At 41.0% G+C, this 20,471-nt stretch overlaps 1 long non-coding RNA gene across 1 annotated transcript; it reads left to right on the top strand.

Moving 5' to 3' along the window:
* Positions 1 to 548: 548 nt before the first annotated feature.
* On the top strand, positions 549 to 20,045 carry LOC125092162 (uncharacterized). Its single transcript, XR_007124838.1, has 3 exons — positions 549 to 560; positions 6,642 to 6,662; positions 19,829 to 20,045. It is a non-coding gene; the product is annotated as an uncharacterized LOC125092162 (long non-coding RNA).
* Positions 20,046 to 20,471: the final 426 nt, after the last annotated feature.

Below are 20,471 nucleotides of genomic sequence, written 5' to 3'. Positions count from 1 at the left end.
TCTACAAACTAACCACTCTCCCAGCACCTCCACTTGTTCACCAACCCAGCTCTCTGAACCCTGCCCATCATTTCATGATTTTTATGGAGGCATGATTGATTACAGAACTGGCCAATGGCAACTGATTCAACTTCTAGCCCTTCCCCTCTCCCCAGAGGTCAGTGGTTGGAACTGAAAGTTCCAACCCTCCAATCACCTGGCTGGCTTCCCTGGCAACCAGCCCCCATCATCAGGTGTTTTCCAAAACTGACCTCATTAACATAACAAAGGACAGAAATTCCAAGGTTTTTAAAGAAGATTTATTTATTTGAGAGAGAGAGAGAGTACTTGCACACATGTGCTCACACACATGCTAGTGAGGGGAGGGGCAAAGAGAGAATCTCCAAGCAGACTCCCCAGAGGCTGATGTGGGGCTTGATCTCACTATCTATGAGATCATAACCTGGGCTGAAACCGAGAGCTGGATGCTTAACGGACTGAGCCAACCAGGCAGCCCAGGAAATTCCAAGGTTTTCAGTAGCTCTGTGCCAGAAAGGGGGTGGGGGGCAAAAACTGTAAGGGTCTACTTAACCAGAGAGACTCTATCTCGGTTAAATAGCCATTTTGTTGTTTATGCAGTAAACTTAGATTGACCCTGCCCCCCCCAAGAGGAACTTACTTAGAAACAAGTCTGGGAAACCAGTAAAATATGGCCCACCAGCCCCTGATAACAGAACCCATATACCAGGACGTGCCAGGTCAGGGGGAGATAACAGAGTGCAGAATGCAAGGATGAGTCAGGCCACGTGGAGACATCCAATCAGTAAAGCACCTCCCTAACCATCAAAGAATGTGGGCCCTGCCTTTTGGGCAACTTTTGGGCGCCAATTCTGACCAGAGTGATAGGCTAGTTCAAATAGCTACTATAGGGTGAATGGTAATTCAATTGGCCACCCGTGTGTGACCTAGCATGACTATGCAACTTTCTCTGTGTGTTACAATCTCACTGGCGACCTGTGTGTGGGCAGGCTCAACCACATGGCCTTTGCTTTATAAAAATTAGTCTGTGAGGCTGGGAGGGGTCGCGCTGTCTGCTGGAGACCGCCCTGTCCGGTTGGTTTGATTTTCGATACTGGCGCAAAATAAAGCTCTGCTTGACCTTCGCTTTGTATCAGTCTCGCTCCTTTGATCACGGACCTAACAAAATCATATCTATTATCAAATCACAACATCACTTCCGTACAATGGAGTATTATTTGGCAATAAAAAGAATAAAGTACTAATGGGTAAAACTTGAAAGCATTATGCCAAGTGGTAAGTGAAAGAATTCAGTCACAAAACACATACTAAATGATTCCATTGATATGAAATGTCCAGAACAGGCAAATCCATAGAGACAGAAAGCAGATTAGTGATTTCTTAGGGCTTGGGGGAAAGAGAAGGGTGGGAGTGGGGAGTAACTGTTAATAGGTCCCAAGTTTGTTTTAGGGGGAATGAAAATTAGATTATGATTATGGTTGCACATCTTGTGAATATAACAACAAAAAAACCTATACATTTTAAATAGGTGAATTCCATGGTACGTGAATTATATCTCAATACAGTTGTTAAAAAACAGAAAATAAAAGTAATCATGACAGTTTATGTCAAAATTCATTATGAAATCTGAATTAGGGAGTCTGAATTAAGAAAGTTTTATGAACTTCCTTTTTTTCCCCTCAATAGTTTTGATCTGCAGCTGAACAATTTGTAACTGAAATACCAGCTAAATTACTCCTATTCCTCTCCCGAAGGCAAATTTCATCAAATTTCTCTTTAATTGTTCTTTCCCCAATAAAGATTAGTATTCTTGTACTTAAAAAATGCAATCCCAAATGACTCATCAGCTATCTCCTGGGTAGCAAGCAGTGTTGCCACAAGAAACCATTTTTCCTTTGATTCAGAAGACCTGGTCAGTCTGCAATCTATATTCTGCTTCCTAATAGACTGCTCAGAGAATATTTCTTTACTTCTGTCAGATAAATTTGTGAAAAACTATGAAATGAACCAAACAAAATTATTTTCTGGGTGTCCCATCTGGTGCACCCTTCTAAGTTATCCAATTCCCTGGGAGCTTATACCTTTCAGAGTGTTTGAGTTATTTTACAACTCTGTAAACCGTACAAAAATGATAATGATGTAAATGATTCACATTCATCAAAATGCAAATGAATAGTTTAGTGGATGGAATGGATTACTGTCTGTAGATATTGACCAGTTTTATATCTACTTCTGAATTCTAGAAGTGCTTGGGCCTAAGGCAGGCTGCCCCAAGATATGACACAGTAGCATACTGATTATTCTGAATTAAAGTTATGTAAGAAAGAGTCAGTGCAAGAACACTCTGACCCTCTTGGCCCTCCAGAAAGCAGGAAATAATGTCCCATGTGAAAGGTACTCTTCCTGTACCAGGAGGCAGTGAGACATCCTTATCATCAGAGAGGGAAAGTCAGAGCCAAAGAAGCTTATATAAAAAAAACCTTGTTACTTTAACTGATATACTACCCCAGCCTAAATTCTATTTTGAATTCCTTATTAATTGAAGCTCCCAAACATAAGTTTGTTTTGTCCTACCAAGTCCTACAGATCTTTATGTCTAATGTCTGTTGGTCACTTCTGCTAAAAAGGAAAACAATGGCACCTGGGTGGCTCAGTTGGCTAAGTGACTGCCTTTGGCTCAGGTCATGATCCTGGAGCTCCAGGACCCAGTCCGGCTTCAGGCTCACTGCTCAGTGGGGAGTCCGCTTCTCCCTCTGACCCTACTACCCTCTCTTGTGCACTCTCTCTCTCTCAAATAAATACATAAAATCTTAAAAAAAAAAAAGAAAGAAAGAAAGAAAAGAAAAAACAAGACCAAACTGGAGTCATTTACCCTCCACAACAACAAACCAAGTCCATTACAGTTTCAACCTCTCCTAGGAATGTGACCTTTTAACAGTCAATGTGAAATCTGATAAGCACTAGTAAGATAATTTGCATGATAAAAACCCTGCTGGTTCCCTTCTCACCAAAAAGATGATGTCCTGTGGCATCTGGGTGGCTCAGTTATTGGGCGTCTGCCTTTGGCTCAGGTCATGATCCCAGGGTCCTGAGATCCAAACAATTCTTTCTTTACTTCTGCAACCCTCCTTCCTATAGAAACCTTCTATTTTACACAACTCATCCGAATATCTCTCTACTTGCTAGATGGGATACTGCCCAATTCATGAATTGCTTAACAAAGCCAATTAAATCTTCAAATTTACAAAGTTGAATTTCATTTTATAACACTTCTTGGATCCCATATATCTGTACATATCCCATATCTGTACATATGAATTAAATTTGTTTTTTCTCCTTTTAAACTTTTGTCAATTTAATTCTCAGACCAGCTAGAAGAATCTTGAAGGGTAAAGGAAAAATTTCCCTCCACAACAGAAGCATTTCTGATTGCTTTTATATGTGCATTCTTTGAATTCTCCTTTGAACTAGTTGAAACATCTTACTGGTTCCCCCAGTAATTAATGAGATAAATAATATATTTTATATGTGTTCATTTTATATCTATTACAAGTCCTGATTTTAACATTTTTTAGAAAAGTATCTTTAACACTTCTACTTCACACATAATATAGTGAAACTTGGTTTCCCCCAAATTAGTCCCTGAGAAGATGACAGATAGTAAATAACTTAATTAATGACCTAAAAATTCATAGTCTCATATTAATACAATTTTACTGTATCATAGTTGGGTATATAATATTAGCAAAATTCCTAATAATATATGGTTAACACTCAATAAATTTTTGCTAAATAATTATTTTTCTAGGTTGCTACGTATCTTGTAGTTTTATCTATTGTTAGAGGAGCCTCCTCACATACATTTAGTTCTTGTCTTCCTGGATCACCTCTCTTCATGATGTTGGCACTGACTTTCACCAAGGCCTTCACATTCAGCAGATCGGGCTTCTATTCATGAGATTTGAAGACTCATAGTCTACCCCCCCAAATCCCATCATTTTCAGAGAATCTCAGTAAAAATACATCAAAACCAGGGAGAAAGGATGTTGAAACAAACAACTCTGTCATTGAAGAACACACATGTCAGCTCATCTCCCAACTCCCCAAACCCCACTGGCAGGGATGGGAGGGGGGTGTATTTCCCATCTAAGAAAATTGTTGTTCCTTTGTTTAAAAAAAAAAAAAAAAAAGAAAGAAAGAAAAAAGAAAATTGCTGTTCCTTTGTAAGTTAATTTCTAATCTTCATGAAGCTAAAATAGTTGTCATTAAGGGAATCTGTGATCCACACTTTACTCATTCTTGACAGGCCTAAGGGGAGAAAAGAGGGCAAAAGAGATGGATGCATAATCATTTGAGGTACTAACTCTATTACAAGAGGAGCAACCTTACAATTATGGGGCAGATAAGGAAAAATTTCTTCCTACTCAAGTTTTGACTATAGTCTGAGAACTAAGGCTTATTCATTTTTTTCTTTTTTTTTTTTTAAAGATTTTATTCATTTATTTGACAGACAGAGATCACAAGTAGGCAGAGAGGCAGGCAGAGAGAGAGAGGAAGGGAAGCAGGCTCCCTGCTGAGCAGAGAGCCCGATGCGGGGTTCGATCCCAGAACCCTGAGATCATGACCTGAGCCGAAGGCAGAGGCTTAACCCACTGAGCCACCCAGGCACCCCCTAAGGCTTATTCTTAAATCATGTATGTTTATTCATTCATTCAATGAACATTTATTAAGCACCTGCTATGGGTCTAGCACCTTATTGGGCAATGTAGCAGACGCTGAAGGTACTCTGCTATACCCCTCAGATATTCCCAGAGGTCACCTGCAGAGAATTACCTTATAGTCTAAGAGATTCCACCAGGGTGTTCCATGGCCACTAAAGGAATGTGCTTGCCTACATACCCTGGAAATGCTAGGATGGGAGTGGGTAGATTAAGATCATAACATCCTACTCCTCAGGGAACTGTTCCATAATCTCTCAGAAGGTCCCAAAAGGGTCTGAACCTCTGTCGCCCACAGTGGTATCCCACTCATTCACACACTTCTTTTTTTTTTTTTTAAGATTTTATTTATCTGACAGAGAGAGATCACAAGTGGGCAGACAGGCAAGCAGAGAGAGAGAGAGAGAGGAGGAAGCAGGCTCCCTGCAGAGCGGAGAGCCCGATGTGGGACTCGATCCCAGGACCCTGAGATCATGACCTGAGCTGAAGGCAGAGGCTTAACCACTGAGCCACCCAGGTGCCCCCATTCACACACTTCTTGACTGACTCCACTTTCCCTGTCTCTTCCTGGAATCACCTCCCAAATAAAACATCTCCACCCAAATCCTTGCCTTGAAGTCTGTTCTTGGGGAAACCCAAGTAAGACAGGCCATATCTGTCTATATGTGTGTGGTGAGGCAATGTGTACCTTACTCTTCAGTAGATGCAGAACACCCAACACTTCCTTTCTGGAGTCTTGCAGACTGAGTAACTCAAACTGGGGACATGTCCTGCTGAGGGTAAAGAACCACCCCATCCACCCCCACACAGCCTACTATCTACATTTCCTATTCAGCTGGTTTCACTAAGACCACTTTTACTAGTCCACTGTCTTCATCAACATGACTTTACTCTTCCAAAATATCCTCGTTTAAGAGGATAAGTCATAGATAACTTTATTATTTGTTCCAGAAATCTTTACCAAGAAAACCATTTAAATAAAAAATAAAACTGTTCAACTCTTCGACAGACAGCATTGACAACTTTACTCCCCATGACTCTTTAAAACATTCACCTCAAGATCCACGCCTTGCTGTGTCCACCAATCCTAACTTATTACATCTTGATCTTTACTCAGTGTTAATCAAGCCTCTTCACGAAAGGCCCATTTTCTTAAAAGATTTTTATTTATTCATTAGAGAGAGAGAGCATGCACATGGGAGAGAGAGCACAAGCAGGAGGAGTGGCAGGGGAGAGGGAGAAGCAGGCTCCCTACTGAGCAGGGAGCCCCATGCAGGGCTCAATCCCAGGACCCTGGGATCATGACCTGAGCCAAAGGCAGATGCTTAACTGACTGAGCCACCCAGGCACCCCTGAAAGGCCCATTTTAAACTGGCCTCTAAAACCTCACAAATATCCCAGTTCAGCCCTTCCCCCTAAGGAAGCTACCAAGACTCTGTCAAGGTATGCTCCCCCTTACCACAGTAAGAATAAACTCAGTTTTGGGCACCTGGGTGGCTGAGTTGGTTAAGTGACTGTCTGCAGCTCAGGTCATGATCCTGGAGTCCCACATCGGGCTCCCTGCTCAGCAGGGAGTCTTCCTCTCCCTCAGACCCTCTCCCCTTCTCATGTTCTCTCTCTCTCATTCTCTCTCAAATAAATAAATAAATCTTTAAAAAAAAAAAAAGGGGATAAACTCAGTTTTGTCTTATCAACAGGTTGTTTTGGTGGGATTTTCAGAAAGCCAGAATGCACTTAAATCTTTGACTCCATTTTCCACAGGCCATGCGAAATAAGGCATAGTCAATACATGGTATAAAAATTCTTCCTTCCTAGGTTGCAATTTCCTTTAGTGTTCTTTGACCCTTTAGGAAAGCCTAATTCACCTACAAATTTTTGTGAGGGAGTGCTATGAAGGGAAGTGAGAGGATAGGGTCACAAGGAAAGGTGAGTCCTGACCATATCCCAACACCCTCCCACCAACCACCGCCCCAGTCTAAGAACACTCTGGTTTGAGGCAGCAGTGGGAGCACATCAAGGACAACTGCAGTTTAATGCAGATCAGCAGCCAGGTCATGCCCAGCTGTGGTCCATGATGGCACATGAAGTCACACAACACTTGCAGGATAACAAGGAGGAACCAAGAGAGCCTCCCCTCTTTCTCAAATGTACCTGAGCAGCACTGCCCAACAGAAATATAATGTATGCCACAAATACTAACCATACATAGAATTTAAAATTCCTTGTATTTTCAATCAAACTGAAAAAAAAAAATTCTTGTACCCACATATATTTTTTTAAGATTTTATTTATTTATTTATTTGACAGAGAGAGAGACACACAGGAAGAAAGGGAACACAAACAAGGGGAGTGGGAGAAGGAGAAGCAGGCTTCCCGCCAAGCAGGGAGCCCGACGCGGGGCTCGATCCCAGGACCGAGGGATAATGACCTGAGCCAAAAGCAGATGCTTAACGGCTGCACCACCCAGGCGCCCCTAAAATTATTAATTAGATCATTTCTTTTTAAATTAAATCTTTGAAATCTAGTGTGTATTTTGCATTGACAGCACATCTCAATATGGATTAGCCACAGCTCAAGTGCTCAGTAGGCACGTGGAACTCCTAGCAACAGTACTGGACAACGTGACCCTGAAAGAGAAAAGACTCTTGGATAACAACCCCTCATTCACTATGTTTCATTTAGAAGCAGAATTAGGGGTCTCTCCAGAAATCAGAGACCAAGGCTAGCAGGAGTGAGCCATGAAGGAAAAATAGGGAATGAGCCAGAAGCCAGCCCTCATCTTAGAGATAATTGTGTTTAGCCAGCCCTACTGTCTGGGCCACATCTACTCTGGTAAACCCCATTTTGGGTTCATACTTTCTACTGGGTCAGGAACAAGTTGTACATCCTGATCTCTTTATTTTCCCCTGTTATTCCTTCTATAAATTTCTCTTTTAAAATAAGAAAAAAATTTCTAGCTCATTCTGCTTACTGTGCTAGGGGCAATAAAGCCCGCTCTCTGATCTTAGGTCTTCTGGCAGCGTCCACGAAACGGTAGCAAGCTAAAGGGTAAAATCTCAGAGCCTGAAGTTCTTGACATTACCATCCCATCCTTCAACGTCTAACCAAGGTCTAACTCCTCCAAGGTAACTTTATTAACCTCTCAGAGTCCTTAATACTGCTTGCTTCTACTCAGCCTCGAACATTTACCATATAGAATATGCTATAATTTTGCATGTGTTTATATTTTAATATCTCCAATCTCTACCCTCCATGTTGCATAATATTCATTGAAATGTTTGCTGATACACTGTTCTTTGTCCCATAAATGTGAAACCTCAGAGAATTTTTGTACCTTGTAAAGATGGAGACCTACCTGTCCCCTTTCCATCTTCTGATGTGATGATGGTATATGCTCTGCTGTCCTCCTCTCATGCACTATTTCTTTCCTCCTCTACCCCACTCTCCTTGACTTTACATTTCACCCCTAGCCACTTACTACACTTTCATTTTCATAACACTAAAACAGATCAACTTGGTAAAGTCAAGTCCATTGAATCTGGAGTTATGGGATGTAGAAACTAAAAAAGATCAGTTTTTAATTGAACCAATAAATGCCTAAAACACATTTGTCTTCGGCTAGCCTCAGGAAAAATAATTTTTCCTTCACCAATGCAAATCTCTTTGGAAGGAGGCTGCACTAACATGACTAAAGTTAACAGATTTCCAGTTCTTTTCCTCATAGGAAAAATGAATAATTATGGCATGAGTCCATTAACAGATGCAGAATATTAACCATTCTATTCCAAGTAATCATACCAGAAATTTTCAATTCTTTTAAACTACCCACCATATAACATTTGAAAAGATACAGAAATAATCTCTCATTAGGTGGGGAACATGGTAGGCAGCTCGGACTGATCTATAATAGCAAAACATAGTCCATCTTAGTAGTACAGAACTGCTCTTAGACCATAAAATGTGTCTATAACATTCCCAAGGGATGCCTGAGTGGCCCAGTCAGTTAAACATCTGCCTTTCACTCAGATCATGATCCCAGGGTCCTGGGATCGAATCCTGCATAGGGCTCCTTGCTCAGTGGGGCGCCTGCTTCTCCCTCTGCCTACCACTCCTCCTGCTTGTGCTCACTTTCCCTCTTTCTAATAAATAAAATTTAAAAAAAAAATCCCAAGAGGGTAGTTAGATACCCACCCTGTAAGAAAAAAAGTAGCAGCAACAGAATCAATTTCACCAAGCCCAACAAGCACCAGCCAAGTAAGAGTATGTCCAGATCCACATAAGTCACACATTCCCAATGGTAGGTATGTTTCTGTGGTGGAGTAGTCCTAATGAGTCCTGATCTCGTTTGTACTGTACATTGGTTGTTTTCTGACTACACAGCTTCCAAAACACCCTTCCTTTCCTGGGTAGCCCTCTGATGACAGGCTCTAGCCTCCCATCATGAAGTCTAGGGAGGTGCTGCTCTGTTTGGTAGTACACTGTTTAATTAAGCTGATACTTTTTCCATAGCCAAGTTTTCTCAATAGAGAAAGAACTAAGTTGGTTTACATTATAACACAAGTTCTTTGCCTCATCACAAAATAAAAACGATTAGTCCATAGCCTGCCACCAGTCTGCAGACTACGCTTGGAGAAGCAGTCTGGGACCTTGTACTTCCCCTCCTAGCACCCTAATAGTTGTGTAGACGCACATGTCCTAAATTCAGCAACCAGATGCTCCTACCTGGGCCTTTGAATTTTGAAGGAGAGAAACAAAGATGCAGGGACAATTGAGAGGCTACACATGGTGGTATGAATATTTTCAAAAAGCCTGCAGTACTATCAGCATTGGGAATCCATAGGTATTGGCAACGTTACCAGCTCAGAGTTGGGACAGCTATGGTACCCTGAGTAGAACAGAGCATGCCCGGTCCTATTCTCTATTCATAGCCTCTCTTGGTTCCTACTGTTTTCTGAGCCTGGTTCTCTAGCTGCTCATCATTTCTGTGAGCTACTCAAGAACTTTCAGTGAATTCCTTTTCTGCTTAGATGAGTCAACAGAGAATTTTGTTGCTTCCACCGGGGAAGTTGGACTGATAAATGCTTTCACATTCTAATCAAATGATCAGTGATACCTGTTTAGATACTAAGTTCACCAAGAAATTTTCTGACTGTAATTTGCCTTCTCACATGTTAACTAGAAAACTTGGTCCTTCTTGGGAACTGTATTTCTCATTGAAAATTAATTGGTATTTAGATCTTAGACTTTGGATGATGAGTAGAGATAATGTGAATCTACTTCAGAAAGAAAGATTTACTCCAAAAGTTGACAAACTTGGATTCCATATGCTACAGCGCAGACATCCAGAACATGGGCTGCAGCAAATTCACCCCATTAAGGATATCCTGTGGAGACCTGGCCTGGATAGCCACCCAGCCCTGCCCTTTCTGCAGAGTTATAACTTCTACCCCACCCTCTGACACCTGGAGCTCTGTTATCCCTATAGCTTTCTTATGGAGTTGCTGCAGACTAAATCAAACTTATTAACAATCCACTAAATCTCAAATAGGCAATAGACTGAACAGGTTCAAATTAAACTCTTAGAAGTTCATAGCTTGCCAGCAAGACATGGTATGAATCTTGAAAGGAACTGTGCACATGCATCAGATTTGCATAGTTTCCCATTTATCACCAGTAAGCATCCCCTACCAAAACCATATGGAAAGAAACCATCAGAAAGTAATCTGTGTCTCTATACTGACTATACCTCATTAATTTCTGGCTTGATTCTCTTCAACTTGTATTATTAAATATTTGCTTGCTGGTTTCTATTTCTTTGAACATAAGTAATGATAATAATTACATCACCTTATATTTATGGAGTTGTTTATAGTTTTCAGAGAATTTGCTCCCAGTGTCTCATTCAATCCTCACAATGATCCCTAGGAGAACTTGCAGTCTTATCTTATAAATTAAAAAAAAAAAAAAAGACCACACACAAAACAAAACCAGAATAAATAGTTTGTCCTGGATCACACAACTATTGTGTAGCTAAATATGGACTTGAGCTTAGGTCTTTCAAAACCCAGCAACCCAACACAGTAGAGGTTCCTGCCATTACTGGGAAAATCCTTAACAATTCTATATTACATAAGCATTACTTTATCCAAATTTCTGGATAAATGTGCCTCCAAAATGCTATCTTAATATTACTTCTCCACTTTCCATAAAGGCATGGAGCAAAGAAACCAGTGTTGTTATTTTACTTCTAAAAACAAACAAATAATCAAAAACTTTCTACCAGACAAATCTTAAACCTCCAAATAAGTAAACTTTGGATCTCTAATAATGTTTTTAAGAAGTCAACTCTTGGTTTTATGCTTTATACTGTCCTGATTCTACAGGATCCTGTGTTCATTATCAGGGAAATATCAACAGGTAGCACCCCATTACAGTTCTTTACAACTTGCATAGTGCTTTTACATGCATTTTATTAAATTCTTACAAATGCCCCATGTGGTGGTATATCACCCAAGTATTTTTATCTCCTTTTTGCAGATAAGGAAATCAGGGCTCATGGTAATCAAAGGCCTTTCTCAAAATGAGTCATATCAGAACTGCCAGGGCCACAACTGGTTCAAATCTCAGTACTGCCACCCTTCCCTGCACTAGCATATAAAATAATGAAGACCTTCACATAAACCCTGGTAGGCACATTATTTTTTCGGTAAGCAAACCAAAGGTGTGATTTCATTGCCTTGATACTTGAATCCTATTCTTCTCTAAGTCTCCTTTTCTTCACAATTGCCTCCTCCAAAGGATTAGTGCAAACCTGTTATTGATAGATCCTTTCTTTTCCTGCTCATTCTTTGCAATAGCTATGAGGATTAATTTTTTTAATGTTTTTAAAAGGACTTGTAATCATGTACAGCATGAATATATATAGGAAAGTACCTTTGTAGTAATTACCACTTACTCAGAAGCCAATAATAGCAGCCTTCCTTCCTCCTCCCAACTCCCCACTCCTTCCTTCCTTTTCCCTCCCACTCCTTCCACCTTAAATAATTCAGAGCACAAAGCAGTAATCCATCAAATCAACAGCCAACATAGATACCACAAGACACAAAATGCCAGGAATATAAAAGACCACAGTCTCCTGAATCAATAAATTGCTCTGAAATTGGCCTAAGTTCAGGGCAGAGCCATGGCTGTGGATTCATAAAGCTGAGTTCCCCTGTTTCCTACCCCAACTATTTGTGGGATAAGCTAAATGATAAAAGACAGCAAAATAATATGTAATATGCTTAGATATTATTATTAATATGTAATAATATGTAATATGCTTAGATATTATTGCAGAATACAATATGCTTAGATATCAGTGAAGTATGCTTTGCATTATTCCACTAAATACCAAAATTTAAAATGCGATAAAATTAACTCAGATAAAATATTAGAAAAATAACAAAAAATATAGTTTTCTTTTAAAGATTTCTGAGCAGAGAGCCAGATGTGGGGCTCGATTCCAGGACCCTGGGATCATGACCTGAGCTGAAGGCAGAGGCTTTAACACACTGAGCCACCCAGGAGCCCCTATAGTTTTCTTTTAAAAGACAAATCCAGCCATTATCTATATATGTCTGCTCTTGAAGGTACCAGAAAGATAAGGTCCCCAAATTTTGGCTTTGCCAAGGGAAAAACAAGTATGGCCACAGGAAAAGAATTTGCCCTTCTGGGGCACCTGGGTGGCTCAGTGGGTTAAGCCTCTGCCTTCGGCTCAGGTCATGATCTCAGGGTCCTGGGATCGAGCCCCGCATCGGGCTCTCTGCTCAGCAGTGAGCCTGCTTCCTCCTCTCTCTGCCTGCCTCTCTGCCTACTTGTGATCTCTCTCTCTCTCTCTGTCGAATAAATAAATAAAATTAAAAAAAAAAAAAAGAATTTGCCCTTCTGAATCAGATTATGATGTGTTTTGTTTTTTTTTAAGATTTTATTTATTTATTTAACAGAGAGATAGGTCACAAGCAGGCAGATAGGCAGGCAGAGAGAGAAGGGGAAGCAGGCTCCCCGCTTAGCAGAGAGCCCGATGTAGGGCTCGTTCCCAGGACCCTGAGCTCATGACCTGAGCCGAAGGCAGAGGCTTTAACCCAGTGAGCCACCCAGGCGCCCCTGACATGTTTTTTTATATGTTAAATCATTCCTCAACACACAGAGTTCTAAAAAGATTATTATTCTTACCTTAAATATTAGGAAGAAATGAGACTCAAAAAAGGAAATAACTGTCTAGAGGTCCCCAATGCCAAAACCAAGGCCAAAAGTGACAAACAGAGTGAAGCAGAAAGACGAAGAGGAAGAGTCATGCAGAATGGAAGTAGGAAAAGAGGAGATGGTAGAATTTTTCCGGTGTGGGTAGGCAGGGAAAGCCACAACACAATCCAAACGATGTTAAACAGCACAACTAACAAGTCGGAAGACCTTCCATGCCATAATAGTAGCAGATTCTGTCTGCACCCCACCCACAACCCCCACACTTCCCATTTCCATGCATACCAACCTGACTTCCAACTACCACTCTGTGCCATTCTCTGCCTGTGCTCTGGCTGTCAGAGCAGCTTTCTCTGGTAGAAGTGCTGGGCAATTAACATCCGCCTGGGAATAACCCTCTACCGATGACTTCACTAGAGTGGGTGAATTAAATACCCCAACTCCCTTGCCTCTCAGGAGAGTTGACTCTGAGATTTGTGTTCTACATTGTTTCCTAGGGTTCCTCCAGTGAGACTGTCCCCAGCTGTCCACAGTAGTAACTGGCTTAATAACCTACCCTTTAGGGGCGCCTGGTGGCTCAGTGGGTTAAGCCTCTGCCTTTGGCTCAGGTCATGATCTCAGGGTCCTGGGATCTGCTTGGCAGGGAGCCTGCTTCCTCCTCTCTCTCTGCCTACTTGTGATCTCTCTCTCTCTCTCTCTCAATCTCTCTCTGTCAAATAAATAAATAAAATCTTTAAAAAAAAAAAAACAAAATAACCTACCCTTTATTGGCTGCCTTCTTTTCTTTCTTTTCTCTGTCTCACTTCCCCACTCCCTATCGGTGTTTCTTGGGACTAACTTACCAATGAACTATTTGCATAGAATCTTTGTCTCAAAGTCGTCTTCTTGGTTGCCCATATGGTAGCCTGTCTTATGAATACAGAACAGTGCACATAACAGAACTCATTCAAGAACTAATATGTAAAAGATAAGTTACTATATCACCCATTTTCTGGGCTGCACTAGCTAGTAGGTACTCTGCAGAATGTGAGCCACATCTCACTCTCTCCTATCTTTACCTTGCAGACCCATTTAGGTTATTTTCAGGAATCTCCAAATGTGTCTCACATACACTACAAATGAATCAGTCAGGTCCCTACCACTTAGGCTGGCTCTAACCCCTGCCCACTGTCCCCATTGAGGATCACCCTATCTTCTCCAGGGTTCCTGACACCCTGAGGTCACCCTGAGCTCCCTAGGATGGGAAAAGAATGCCCCTTTCCCCACTTTGGTCATACTTTGTCACATGGGCAACTACATGGTATTTTTTGTGTTCCTGAGTTATACATATACTCTGCAGAAAAGTCCCTCCGGAATCTGTTGCCTGCAGCTCCTCAGGCCACAAACCTTAACCATGAGCCCATGGCGCCATTTTAGAGAAAATCTCCAAGACAGACACCATGCGTTCCTCCCCAGAGTCTTTCTCCATAATCATCCCTGAGCTCTCTTGTTCTTATTCCTCCCCAAACCCTCCTGCGTACAGACCCTCGATGCCCCATTAATATCTCCTCCCAAATATATGTGAATTACAGGACTGGTCACAGCTTAGGCCCAAGCAGGGATCCTTGCTTCACTTATTATCCAACACAGACATACACACATCATCCACACTTCCTAGCATTACTCAGTCCACTTCAAAAATCAGAGTTAAAGTGATTTTGGACACTGGAACCAACTGGATGCAGTGATGAATTGGTCTGGTAATTCCCATAATAAACCCAGCCTCTATAATGTGTGGTCATAAACTCAGTGACTTACATTCTGTTCATCTGAAATCTTACAACTTTTCTACAGAACATAATGTACTTTTACTTTGCCCTAGAAATTTCACAAAGGCTTTTGGTCCAAAGTCATAAAGTTCTGACCTGATTAGATAGGGTTAGCTAATGGGAGAAATCAGAGGTCCAGGAATTTTGAAGGGTTTCAAGCAGAGTTTAATTGGAAAGTTAAGAAAAGATCAAGATGGAACAAACTGGACATAGAAGCACATGAAAACAGATATAGCTCAAATGCCACATCTGGGTTTTTTTTTTTCAGTAATCTCTACCCCCAACATGTGGCTTGTCAAACTCACAACTCTGAAATCACAAACTGCATGCTCTACCAACTAAGCCAGCCAGGTGCCCCACCACATCCTCTTTAAATTCCATTCTGTTCCCTGCACACACATGCACACACATATGCACACATACACACATATGCACACACTCACTCGATAGGCACACAGCACTTGGCTTAATACAGGAATGCGGATTCTAGAACTGGACTCTCTGGGGGCAAAACCCAGATGAACCACTTACCTCTTTTGTAACTTAGACAAATTACTTAACTGCCATGTGCCTCAGTTTCCCCATATGAAAATGAAGATAATAATAATTGTTTAAAGTTCTAATGATTAACTATTTTTAAAGTACTTAAAAGAGTCAATCACAGAGTAAGTACTTTATATAATGGCATGTACTTTGCTATCTTCTGTCTTATGCTAGTCACCTGCAGATTTTGTCTTATCATTCCAACGAAATTTCAAACACCAGAGGTCAGAGATCACATCTTTATACTGATATTTCTCCTACAGGGCCTTGCATTTGCATGATGCTTAATAGTTAATGCTTATGGAATTTGATATGATGTACTCCGCCCACCAAAGCTGAGGCCTCCTCCTCTATACATCGTGGAATGATGCCACAATGATGAAATCAGTTGAATCAGATGAATTCATCACAATGATGAATTCAGTTAAACAAAGAGAAAGGAATTTGAAAGAATATGCAAGTTTGCAGTCAGAGGGATCTACCGGTACTAAACATCAAGTAATGCTACGGACCAAGTCTGATGGCACAAAGACCCCCACCAAAAAATGCCAACATGCTTAAGGAGATCTTGTTTCCTTGTGTTTCTCACAAAATAAATTCAAGTTGAATACTTCTTAGAAAACTAAGAGGAAAAAAGAATCCAAAAATTAATCAAAGCATAAGAAACATGTGTGTTTCACATGTACCAGGTAGGATAGGCTCATCCAAATTCATCAAAAGCCCAATTTCATACATAGGAATAAAGGTAATAAATACATTGGTTAATTCCTAGTGCTCCACCATCGCCACCTCCCACAGTAATAAGAGTTACCATTTACTGTCTACCTATTCTGGGCCAGACAGTTAAAATATATAGTGGTACCTTCCAAGTTAAAATGACAGATGAAAAACCTATCCAATTTTGTTCCTTCCCCAAGCTACATTAAAACTATCAAAAACGGATTTTCAAGAAGGGATTTTTTTTTGTTTTTTCTTTAGGTCGAGGTAAAGGAGAAGAGAAAACTACGTAAAAATTTTGGAAGTTGGGGGAAAAAGCAAGCAAGGTCCTGGAGGAGCTCTTTGAAAATAATACTATTAATAGTGAATTTTAGCAAATAGGCTACATAACCTAATCTTTTCCATTTCAGATTTCACTTGAAATGAAATGGTCTACGGTGTGGAACAAAGTCTTCAATGCCTGAACAGAGAAGTAATATTTAACATGTTATCGGAAAATGTTAATTTAATTATGAGTGAAAGCAATTATCTTTCTGTCGGCATTAATATATCATTCCAGTATCCTTAGACATCTGTAAATCACACAGGCAAGATTCACAGCTTAGGAAAGTATTTGTAAAATTTCTTTGGCCAAGGATCTTTAGATGGTCATGAAGATTAGATTGTCACCCAAATGTATTTAGCAGTAATGAAACACAATTTTTAAAATACCATAACAAATTACCTGATTCCCTTATGTTTGTTTAGAACCCACACATGGCTGTGGCTGTTAACTAAAATCTGAGAAATATATGATCCATTAATTAACTTAATCAGATCCCTGAATGCAAACATGGCCAGAAATATTCCCTCTCTTCAAAGGATAAATCTGTTAAAAAAAAAAAAGTTTATGATGTAGGAAAGACATTAGAGTTCAAAGCTGGGGGCCAAGAAATAATTCTTGAAGCATCTTTGCTGCAAAAAGGTGGTTTTATTAAAGCAGGGGGACAGGACCCATGGGCAAAAAGAGCTGCCCTGGGGGCATGAGGGGTGGCCCATCATATACTCCAAGTTGGGACGGTGTTAAGTATAGTTTCTGCCTCCCAGGTATTTTGGAAACAAGGTTTCCAGGATCCTGAGGGGGCTAGCTATTGTTAGGAAAGGTCATTTATCACTATTCCCTGAGACTCTTCAGATGTATATCCGTGGGTCATATGCTTGGAGGGTGATTGCCAACATGTTATCTGGGGCAGTGGGGGTACAAATAAAGGAAGTTTCCAAAGGAATTTCTGTATGTTAAAGTAGACTTACAGGATTCTGGGTGTTGGGCTAAGATTGCGTTGTGCCCTTAGCAAAGCATTAACAATGCAGCTGAGTTCCTAGAGTAAAGTCCCTCTGTTTGTTTCAAGAGTTTATCAATGGGCTGTAGGTAGTAAGGAAATTTAATGATTTTTTTTCTGCCTTTGTTTCCCACATCAGTTTATATTTGAAAAAACAAATTGATCTACTTACAAATTTATGTCTACTTTCTTAGTTGCTAACACCATTTTCTCCTGGAAATTGTGTGTATACAAGACTCTGAAATTGAAGGAGAGTAGAATTTGCCACAGCAAAATATGCCTCTTTGGGATAAGGATTATTTGGGGCTGTTTATTTCTAAGAAACAGCAGATTCAGATAAAGCTCTGAAAACTGAGCAGAAGCTCACCCTTTTGTAAAAAGACATTTACATACATAAGGGAAATCACATTTTTAAGGGTGTCTCCCTCAGTACCAGCCAGAGGGACATGATTCGAAATCTCTAGAGAAGGCAGGACTCAAATCTGCATCACAACCTGGCTTGGGCCATTCTCAGGAGTTACCTAGTTCTCCTGAGTCTTTCCCCAAGTATATAGGAGGTATACAATGTTACAAAACTTCTGTTTGTTTCTCACCCGGTAATTTGTCTTTTATTGCTAGTGTACTCAGCCAAGAACCTAGCAAGTAGAGAGAAAATTATTTTTCCTCCCCTATAAGATAATATGTATTAAATATATGTGTGTTCTATCAGTCAAGACATTTCCAGTTGCAAGTGATAATAAAACCAACTCAAACTCATTTGTACTAAAAAGAGAAATTATCAACTTGATTAACTGAAAAGGAAAGGGAAGGAATTCTAGTTTCAGTCACAGTTGTAGCAAACAATGGCATCTAGGACTCACTACAGTCCACACCTTGACTTGGTAGCATCTATAAACCTTTCTTTACACACAGTTTAAAAATGTGTTCTCCTGAGGCACCTGGGTGGCTCAGTAGGTTAAGCCTCTGCCTTCAGCTCAGGTCATGATCTCAGGGTCTTGGGATCGAGCCCTGCATTGGGCTCTCTGCTCAGCGGGGAGCCTGCTTCCCCTTCTCTCTCTGCCTGCCTCTCTGCCTACTTGTGATCTCTCTCTCTGTCAAATAAATAAATAAAATCTTAAAAAATAATAATAATAATAAATAAAAAATAAGTAAATTTTAAAAATTTTTTAAAAATGTGTTCTCCCAACATTATGCAACTATTCAATATGTCACCAAAATTACATTTACCCCTTCCCAAAAGGATATGCCCCAATGCCAAATCTCATTACACTATTCTACTCAAGGTATCTAGGCACTATTTCCCAGACAAGTCTACATGTAGTTTCTTACTGCCTAGAAGTCTGGATAGATTTTTTTTTTAATTTTTTTATTTATTAATTTGAGAGACAGAGAGAGCACAGAGAGGCAGAGAGAAAGGGAGAAGCAGGCTCCCCACTGAGCTGGGAGCCCAATGCTGGGCTTGATCCCAGGACCCCGGGATCATGACCTGAGCTGAAGGCAGATGCTTAACTGACTGAGCCACCCAGGCGCCCCAAGAAGTCTGGATAGACTATTTAACCACCCCGACAGATCCGGTATACAAAGGATGGAGGGAGAGTAGAGTGGGAAACAAGATCACCATTAGAGAAACAATTTACAAGGCGCCTGGGTGACTCAGTTGGTTAAGCAACTGCCTTTAGCTCAGGTCATGATTCTGATGTCTCGGGATCGAGTTCTACATGGAGTCCCCACACTGGGCTCTCTGCTCGGCAGAGAGTTGCTTCTCCCTCTGACCTCTTCCCTCTCATGCTCTCTCTCTCATTCTCTCTTTTTATCAAATAAACAAATAAAATCTTTAAAAAAAAAAGAAAGAAAGAAAGAAAAAAAAAGAAAAAGAAAAACAATTCCCATTTGAAAAAAAAAAAAAAGGAGGAAAAAACCCACAATGATCATAAGCAATATATCCTACTTGAGAGGAATATCAACTCCCTGTTGTAGAAAACCAGCTGCCTCTTGCTTTGTTTTCTGACAGAAGCCCTCTTACTCACTGTCCTCTCTATCTCCATCTGAGTTGGGCATTGGTAGGAGAATCTCCTCTTAGGGGGCTGCATCTTTTAGCAACTTGATTCCCACTGTTGCAGGTTTGGGGTCCAGAAAATAACCTTTTAGGTTAACCAGGAGATCACGAACTTTTGCTACTGGACGTCGGGTTTCTCCTGCAACGCAACCTTCTTTAAAAGCTTAGGAAGTGATGAGGGAGCAGGAGGCTGGCTGAAGACAAAGCAAAAGCTGGCACCTCGCACCCCCTCTCCATCCGCTCCCCGTCGGTAAAGTGTGTAGCATTCCTCAGGCACCCCTGACTGCCATAAACGATAAACAAATAGTTAACTTGCAGAGATCACAATCCTGCAAGACAGGGGTCTCCCTTGGTTTACAAATCAATAGCCAGAGGCAAATAACTCAGTTCCTCAAGCCCTAAATAAAGTTAAATATCTTCTAAACCTAAATCTCACTAACAAAGAGGATTGGTAGCAGGATTGTGACACCCCACCAAGAATCTCCCAACTATCTTGATGTTAATGGCTGGCCTAAAGACAACATTGATCCAGCCGCAAGGGCAAGGGCAAGGCCTCCGATATCCTGGCACCTTGTTGGCCCTCTTTAGCATATGAAAGCTCCGTTGAAACCTCCCTTCCCCTCACCTTCCCCCAACCGCAGGGTACATAACCCGCCATCCCTCACAACCTGGGGCAGCTGCATTTCCGCCTGCCCACGGGTCCTGACCCCATGCTTTAATAAACCACCATTTTGCACCAAAGATGTCTCAAGAATTCTTTCTTGGTCATCGGCTCCGGACCTCAGCCCACCGAACCTCACCTAGGTTCTAGAACTTCATCAGAAGTATTTTGCTTTTATTCATTCAGTCCATTTTCTGAGCTAAGAACCAAAGTCAGAAATCTTGTCAAGTCACAGCCCATGAATTTAGACCCTAACCTAAGAACTGCTGTCTTAGTACTCTGCCTCGCCTCTGGCCTTCAGTTTAATGGTGTCCCTCTTGACCTCCGACTCAGAGAAATGCAAACAGTAGCAGGAAGAAGAGGCACAGGTACTCTGTACCCACAGGCTGC

This window comes from Lutra lutra, chromosome X (assembly GCF_902655055.1).
Source record: "Lutra lutra chromosome X, mLutLut1.2, whole genome shotgun sequence".
In the NCBI taxonomy this organism is placed as follows: domain Eukaryota; kingdom Metazoa; phylum Chordata; class Mammalia; order Carnivora; family Mustelidae; genus Lutra; species Lutra lutra.
Note: the sequence above shows the minus strand (reverse complement) of the source record. Positions and strands in the feature narration are given on the sequence as shown.